The following is an 8,980-nucleotide window of genomic DNA, read 5'->3' as shown; positions in this document are numbered from 1 at the left end:
ATAAGTATTGGTTTCATTTCAGTATAGGGAACTTTTGGCATTTTCATAAAATTTGGTGAGAGCTTCTCCCTAGGTTCCTTGTTGAACCAATCTCAGACTTATCAAGGCAATCCTTATGGTGTCTACCCTGACTTATCTTCCTTTACTGGAAGTGGCGTCATCCAAATCTCCGTAGCCGGTACCAAGCAATCCGCTCCTAGTCAGATTCACATCATCTGGTATTAGAGCTTCGGCTCTTGATACAGGTTCTATCCTATCCTATTTTTTTCTCTTTGTAATTTGTTCAGGTTCGTGTTTTGTCCTTGTTCTGTTATTTGTTTTCTTGTTTGCGTCTTGTTGCGTTCTTGGTTGTGTCTTTGTTTTTTCCGTGTTCTTGTTCTTTTCACATTTTTTGTTCTTGTTCTTGTTTCTTGTGTCTTTCAGACTTTGTGTCAAAAAAAAAAACCTGTTTGAGTTCTGTTTCAAGTTAAAAAAAAATTTGCAGAAATTTTGAAAAAAAAAAGAGAAGAAAAGAAGAAAAAGAAAAAGAAAGTGGGTGTTTGATCTTTGAACATGAAATTGAGGTAGTTAGAGGCTTTTTTTGTGCAGAAAATCGTGTACTATATTCCCTTATCTGGATTCTCCTCTCAATTCTGAGCGTTTTGATATATAGTGGGCCTCAAACGGACAACCGTAGCAAAAGTTATGAGCATTTGAAATTTACTAGTCATATATGTTATCTTATCTGTTATCCTATCTGTCATCTTATTTGTTATCATATCTGTTATCCAAATTAAATCTAATTTGTTATCCAAATCCAATCTAATCTGTTATCCAAATCAAATCTAATATATTATCCAAATCAAATCTAATCTTTTATCCAAATCAAATCCAATCTGCTATCCAAATCAAGTCCAAGTTGTTATCCCAAATCAAATATGTGATAATTATATTGTCTTTCCTTTTATTTTATATTACCTTGTGTGTCTAATTTGGTCCATCCAGGAACTTAAGAGGAAACACGAGTGGTAAAAGGCAAGAGGGAATACATTACACAAAAGCCTATTGAGAGCATCAAACACGAGTGAACTACCATCGAAGAGAGGAACACGTGAGTAGAGTGTGGTGAGGTCCTGAATCTTTTTTTAAAATTACTGCAAAATTCTTTGTTTCTTAATCATGGCAGGAGCTGGTGACAATGGTGGTGTATATCATCAACTAGACGGATTTCAATGCTTATTACTAGACGTGATGACTATACAAATGCAACATTTGTTGAAACGTAACAATGAAGAGCTCTACAGGCGAGTAGAAGGACTAGAGCACCAAATGAATCCAAATGCTGGGAGACCTTATGGTGGCAATAGAAGGGTCAATGATGGATCGAACCGAATAGAAGGGCAAGATAGAATTGAGGGAGTAAAACTCAATGTATCCTCTTTTAAAGGCAGGAGTGACCCAGACGCCTACCTTACCTGGGAGATGAAGATTCAGCATGCATTCTTCTACAATGATTATTCGGAAGAGCAGAAGGTGAAGTTAGCAGCAGCTACATTCTCAGACTATGCCCTTGTTTGGTGGAAGAAAAATCAAAGCGAGATGAAGAGAGAAGAAGGGCGGGAGATAGATACATGGACTGTGATGAGAAGGGTTATGCGAAAGAGGTATGTTCCCACTAGCTACAGTAGAACCATGCGACAGAAACTCCAGAGGCTATCCCAAGGAAGTTTGATTGTTGAGGATAAGGAGATGGAGATGGCACTAGTGAGGGCCAACATTGAAGAGGACACCACCAAAGCAGTGCATGATGGCTTCACCAACAAGATTTCTTTCCAGCACCATGACCATAAAATTATTCTTAAACCTTTATCCCTTAGAGAAGTGTGTGATGACCAAATCATAAGGAGAGAAAAGAGAGAACAAGAGAGAGACAATAGTGAGGCACCACAGAGGAATAGAAAAAGGAAGAGTGATACACTTGAGAGATGGAGTGATACACAAGAGAGAGAGAGTGATAATTCTATTCAGTTAACTATTTATGTTTCTCCTAGTGTTCAACCCTTATTGCAGGAATCTGAAGATGTCTTTCCCAAGGAGATTCCTTATGGACTGCCACCTTCAAGAAGCATAGAACATCAAGTTGATCTCCTTCCAGAAGCTTCATTGCCTAACAGGCCAACTTACAACAGCAAGCCCCAAGAGACTTAGCATAAGGATGCACATGCCAAAGTTGAGTATGTGAAAAGATTGTATGACCAAGTGAAGGTGCAAATTGCAAAGAAGAATGAAAGCTATGCCAAGCTAGCCAACAAAAAAAAGGAAGGAAGTGGTACTTGAACCCGGTGATGATCCTAGACATTTGAGGGCAAATGTTTTCCAAGAAGGAGGGAATGATGAGAATCATGAAACTGGCCAAATATAGACTAAAGGCCCAAGTGGAGAAGGACAAAGCCCCCAAGTGGAGAAGGATGAAGGCCCAAGTGGAGAAGGATGAAGGCCTAGAGGGAGAGACACTACCAAGACTATTAATTGTTGCTGAAGGACCAGATTAATTTGAAGGCCCATACCAAATATGTTCTATTTTTATTAATAATTTTTATTTATTGTAATTTTGGCCCAAACTATTTAGAAGGTGATGAGAATCCTGAAACTAGCCAAATACAGGCTAAAGGCCTAAGTGGAGAAGGACGAAGGCCCAAGTGGAGAAGGACAAAGCCTCCGAGTGGAGAAGGATGAAGGCCCAGAGGCAGAGACACTACCAAGACTATTAATTGTTGCTGAAGGCCCAGATTAATTTGAAGGCCCATACCAAATATGTTCTATTTTTATTAATAATTTTTATTTATTGTAATTTTGGCTCAAACTGTTTAGAAGACCCATGTCTATTTTTATCTTTTTGTTCAGATACACTATAAGTATTGGTTTTTATTTTCAATAAAGGGAACTTTTGGCATTTTTCATAAAATTTGGTGAGAGCTTCTCCCTGGGTTCCTTGTTCAACCAATCTCAGACTTATCAAGGTAATCCTTGTGGTGTCTACCCTGACTTATCTTCCTTCACTGGAAGTGGTGTCATCCAAATCTCCGTAGCCTGTATCAAGCGATCCGCTCCTAGTCAGGTTCACATCATTTAGCATCCATTATTCTATGAATAATTGAAATAATCATTAATTTGGAATTAAATAACCTTATAAATTTGGCCACTTTGGTGACTAACAAATGCAACATAAATTTAATTCCAACCAAATATAATTGAAATAATCATTAATTTTGAATTAAATAACCTTACAAATTTGGTCACTTTGGTGACTAACAAATTCAACATACATTTAATTCCAACCAAATATATATGGCCTGCACATACTTATTGCTATTAACAATTCATAGCCATTCTATTAATTTCATTCCAGGCCATAAAATAATATTTGCATTTATTTGTGTTTTGCATTCAAACACATTCAAAGGAATATGTAGCATATACATATTTACTGCTACCAATAATTTCAAAACATTCACATTAATTTAATTCTAAGACATAAACTTTCAATCCTTCAATAACATTCAACAATAACATTCGGAAAAAAAGCAAGTGGGATTGGAAATAGTAAAGTTTGGTTGCAAATAGCAATTACAAAAAATCCTTATGACGCAGCCTTTTCTGTGACTTGGAAAGCTTTTCCCGTGAATTGGAATTGAATCTTTATGTTAATGGCGCGCTTTCTTTCTTTCACCATTAGAAGTAAAAACTTTCTCCAAATTTAATATATACATGCCGTGCAGCTTTCTCTCTTATAATCATACATTTTCAAATAATCTTTTCCCAAAAATTGGTATTCAACAATAATAAAATATTGCCAATAAAACAATACATGCAGCGGAAAATAAAATCCCTAAATTTCATAATTAGGATTCATGCATAATTAGGAGAAATTAAATTATCCCTAAATTTCATAATTAGGGTTCATGCATAATTGGGAGAAATTAAATCATTATTGGAGAATCATAAATTTCATAACACATGCTTTGATACCACATGTAAAACTTTAAAGGGTTTCCTAGACTATCAATTATAGGAAAAACAGGATCTTGAAACCTATGATTCTCACAAAACAATCAATAAACAATAGATAATGATGTGTACCTTTCTCCGTAGGAAAACATGTACCTTTCTCCATAGGAACTTCTCTCCGGTGCACTTTGATTTCCTTGAAAGATGAGAGAAATAAGATTTCACTTCCTTAGGCCTTTCTTTTCTGCCTCTCTCTGTTCGTGATGACTATGGGTGAGAGAGAACACTTTTCTGGTCAGGAAGGGGACCTTATTTCACGTTAGTGGGTATTAGTCCCCTTTTATAACCACTACTCCCATCAAGTAGCAGTTAACCCTAGAAACTTCTCCTATTAAGCCCAATTACAATTTAGCCCTTAATCGTTAATTATTTACTTATTAGTCCCTATATAAGTCACATGCCTTTCACATGAGACATTAATTCTAACAATATATGCACATAACAAAGAAAACTAACAACATTTCAACCTCAATAGGAAAGAATAAATTTTGACTATAATTTGTTGTCACTCATAAATATAAAGGGAAATAATTAAAATACATTGAACAAACCTACATAATTTGTCATCAAATTAAATCAAACACATAAAATTAATAAACTATATAGAAAAATTTATAGTGTTGGAAATGGAATCTAGTTCTGCTAATTTAATCCATATAGAAGTAGGAATTAGTGATAGAAATTAATTAAAAATTGAATTCTTAATTAATAGTATTATAAAAGATTTTATTTAGAAGAGAATATCTATTATAATAGATATATCTTATTTGTTTTGCAATCTAGAAATAAAATGAAAGACAGTATGAAAATTAAGATAGATTTAACATCGATACATGCACGGGTTGTTTCTTAAGTTACTTTTTGAGTTTTTTTAATTGCAACATAGACCTAATTAAAATTAAATTCAGAAATAGGTGGATATTATTTTAAATGAAATATAAGTAGCTTTTTAAAAGCATAAATGTTTAATAAAGTAAGTAACAAAATGAATAAAAACTGGTGGAATGAATAACAAATGAATTAGAGTAATTAAGTGGGACAAATGTTACACGGTAAATAGCCCTGAAAATGTGGAATCATGGGTAATTTGTTGAAGTTGTTCCTTGTAGTTGTTTTCTTTATGAGATATTGGGTTTATAACCCACAGCAGCAAGCATCACGGGAGGGAAAAGGAAGGAACAACGTAAAAATCGCAAAAGTAAAAATTGTAAAAACCACAAAAAGATACTCTGAGGTGGAGAGCTTGCATGCAAATCCAGATAATTAAGCTCTGAGGGAAATGCATAAAAATTATAGCTTACCTCGTAGACTATCCCCTAAAACTCTGAACAATAACAGAAATATGAGTTTAAGGAAAAAATAGCAATGAAGCATCCAAAAAAACCACAAAAAATCAGACAAAAAAAAATGTTCATAATCTTAGAAGTTCAGCGTAATGGGGAAGAAATTGTTTCATACCCTAAGGTATTTGACTAACAAAATTAAGCAAAATATAAATCAAACCAAAGCCCAAAAGATTATAGTTGTATGTATGGTCTTCAACTGGAAAGGGTGTCATCCCATATGACTTCTTTCCTAAATAGCAATTCCCACGCATGTTCGTCAAACTTGAAGAAGAAGACAACTTCATCTCCAGGCATTAAGTTATTTTCAGATAGGTACTGAAACCATGGTTCTGCAAGGGATGGCAGACCATCTTGAATGGTGATCTGCCACTGGTTATGTCTACCATAACCACAGTGGACAGGAATATATTTTTTTGAGCCAAACAAATAATTTGAAGCAGTTGCTGGAATAACCTGTAACCGAATTATAAGAGCAGTTGAAGGACATTTTTTTTTAATCAGCAGGCATTGTTATCTGAATATAAGGAATATAAAGGACAATTATTTTGCTAATAGTTTTGTTTGACAGTGTTTAAGAAAAGTTGGCACAGAAAAACAACAACATAATTGAGTGGGTTGGAAACTCCTACCAAAGGCAAGTTGTGTTGCACCATGTATGGTGTGACATCAGTTGTAAAGATGTGCCTTCTGGTTGTAACCACTGACCTCCCCGTTGGTTGCCCACGGATAGGTCCCATGACATTAACCTCGAAAGATGTATTTTTGTCGGGAGCAAAAAACCCAATAATGACACCATCGTTAATGTAGTGGATTCTCCTAAACTCTTTCAGACCATCAGCAAAAAAATAATGGTTGCCATATTTATGTACCCTAACAAAATGTGTGCTTCCATTATAGTAAAATAAAACATAAGTTGGGTAATATGGCCTCCACTGTCTATGGTAAGACAAAGGGACCTCAATAATGATCTGCAAGGAAACGTGTAAAGAATAGAAATAAGTTTTTTTTTGTATGTGGAAAAAGGAAAATGGGAAAATAGCTGGGATAGTGAATGTCGACCTTGCCAGCACAAAATGCCGCTAAAAACTGGGTTTTGCCATCCAATGGGAAGGGCCCTGTAGCACAATATATTATTTTCAACAAATTTTTTATTGTTTTTTTATAGCAAAAATCGGTCATTCTGGCAGGAGCTCGCTCAAGTGCCTGAAAACTCGCTCAAGTGTTAGGAAATAGAGGGCAAAACTCAAATTCCAATTGGGTTGCTAAAAGTGAGCAATCTCTCGCTTAAGAGCTAGAGCTCCAGAGACCTAAAATTAGCATAAAGTTCTGAAAGGAGAAATTTCAAAAATTTAAGATAAAAACTAGGAAAATCAAGAGCAAGATATTTTTCATGGATAAATCAGCTTAAGAAGAAAATAATTAGTTGAATTAATTAGATATATTATTTTTTGGTAATTTCTTATGATTATCTCCTTAATTAAACCCAATTAAAGTTTTATAAATAGGAAACTAGACATTCATTGTAACGGCGTAGAAGTCCCGAGCAGTTCTTAGAATTATATTTTAGACTTTCACCTACTAGACACCTTCATCATTCTGTTAGACACTCTAGGTCTCACTGTATTATTTTTATGAGGGCAATTTCTTTCACCTATGAGAGGAAAGGATGAACCTTGTTTCACTTGAATTCTATCAATTCAATACTTTATCTTGAGTTCTTTATTTGTTTTTCTACTCAATGCTTTTATTTGATTTTTCATCTTATAGATGAATTTAGGAATTGACTTATGTTTTGGCCAGCCTTATTGAAACTAGAACCTGAATTGAGCACTTAATTTGGATTATCTTTAGGGGCAGAATAATCTGGGTTAAGTCTTGCTAATTCTCAACCATTAATGTTTATTGCTTGTGTCGATATGTCCATGGAATTGGGTATCGGGCAAATAGTTTAGCAACTACGACCATGCAAAAAATGGGGTAGAATACATTAGTAAATTAGGGATGAGCAAGAGAGATGAGTAGAAAATTATAAAGTTACAGTGGATCGAGTGAATTCTAAGTACGAACCTAGACATTCATTCATCAAGATCGATGTAACCATCCAAGTCTAGTACTTCTATCATTACTTAATTATTTTATCGTTATTTAATTTTTATTGTAATTTATTTTATATTATTTATTTCGTGACAATCACAAAACAAAAATACAAAAATCTAGTTCTTGGTTAAATAATTACATGAAATCTGTTATTTATTCCTTTGGGAGATGGCCTGAATGATAGTTCAGTTACTATATCATGATTGTGTTACACTTGACCTATAAGTTAAATCTAATGAGAAATAAAATCCAATTAACATGTTGAAAGCATCTCTAGTGGGTTGTGTCTGGGAATGAAATGAGAGAAACACCTCCAATGTTAGCCACTAAACCACCTTTGACAGGTGAGAAGGAGAAATAGGACAACTACACAAACTCCCTCTTGTGTTGATGTCTAGGCCACGTTTGTCGAGTACGTAGGAAAAGTCGTGTGACTAGGTCTCCTCCCTTGCTTGGTCTGATGGGTGCGAGAGTGAAGCATTGCATAGAAGAACCAACTCCCTCATCTTCAATTGTTGCGCAGTAGTAATTTTCCTTTCCCACTTTTCATTCCTTTCATAATTTTCAAATTTATCTTTTGTTTTTATTTTTATTATCAATTAATAGTTGAAATAATAAAATAATATATTTAAGGCTAACTAAGGGGGTGTCTAATGGGGGTATTGCACTACTTGGGTGTTTCCTTATCTTTTTTCATGATAAAAATAGATAGAATAAAAATTTAAAAAAAAAAATTAAATTAGAGTAGAGTGTAAAAGTTTTAGAACTCACATATCATCCACACCATTTTTTATTTATTTCCCTCTTTATCTCCTTTATTTCTCCCAACCAAACAAAGCATTAGTGTAAGAGAACAATACGTAGCTAAATACATCTTTCAATTTGGCACATGTTTTTTCTTATGATACGTAGCTAAATTTCTTATCATACGTAGCTAAATACACTGATGTCCCTGTTGTTTAGGTGCTAGTAAATAAAGACTACTACATATCTTTCGTTGCAAACTTGGTTTTGAGGAGGCTGAGCTCAAAACTTGCGTACCTGATCATTGTGTGTTTGGAAAAACACCTGACTCAAGTTTCAATATTCTTTTCAAATCAAATTTAAAAAATAAAATAGAATGCAGAAGCTAATTTTTATAGCTTCTGGTAGACATGGATGCATTGTTAGCGAACTTGTTACCAAGTATGCATTTAGTCATGTTGTATTGTATGTATTGAACAACAATAATATAAAGGGTTATTTTTCTCTTGCTGATTTAATTTGTACTATAACTAGTAACCAGATTACAACAAATTCAATGGTATCTATCTAATCACATTCAACTGCAAATCATAAAATAGTCATCAGAGACTGCGTACACTTTACAATTACATAGAACTTATGAAAGACATGTTTCGGCCATAATCTCCAACTCGGTGAGACTAACAATGTATTCTGTCAATGTAACTATAAATGGTCAAGCACATGAATTACATCGTTACGTCCCT

This window comes from Glycine max, chromosome 15 (genome assembly GCF_000004515.6).
Source record: "Glycine max cultivar Williams 82 chromosome 15, Glycine_max_v4.0, whole genome shotgun sequence".
Lineage (NCBI taxonomy): Eukaryota > Viridiplantae > Streptophyta > Magnoliopsida > Fabales > Fabaceae > Glycine > Glycine max.
Note: the sequence above shows the minus strand (reverse complement) of the source record.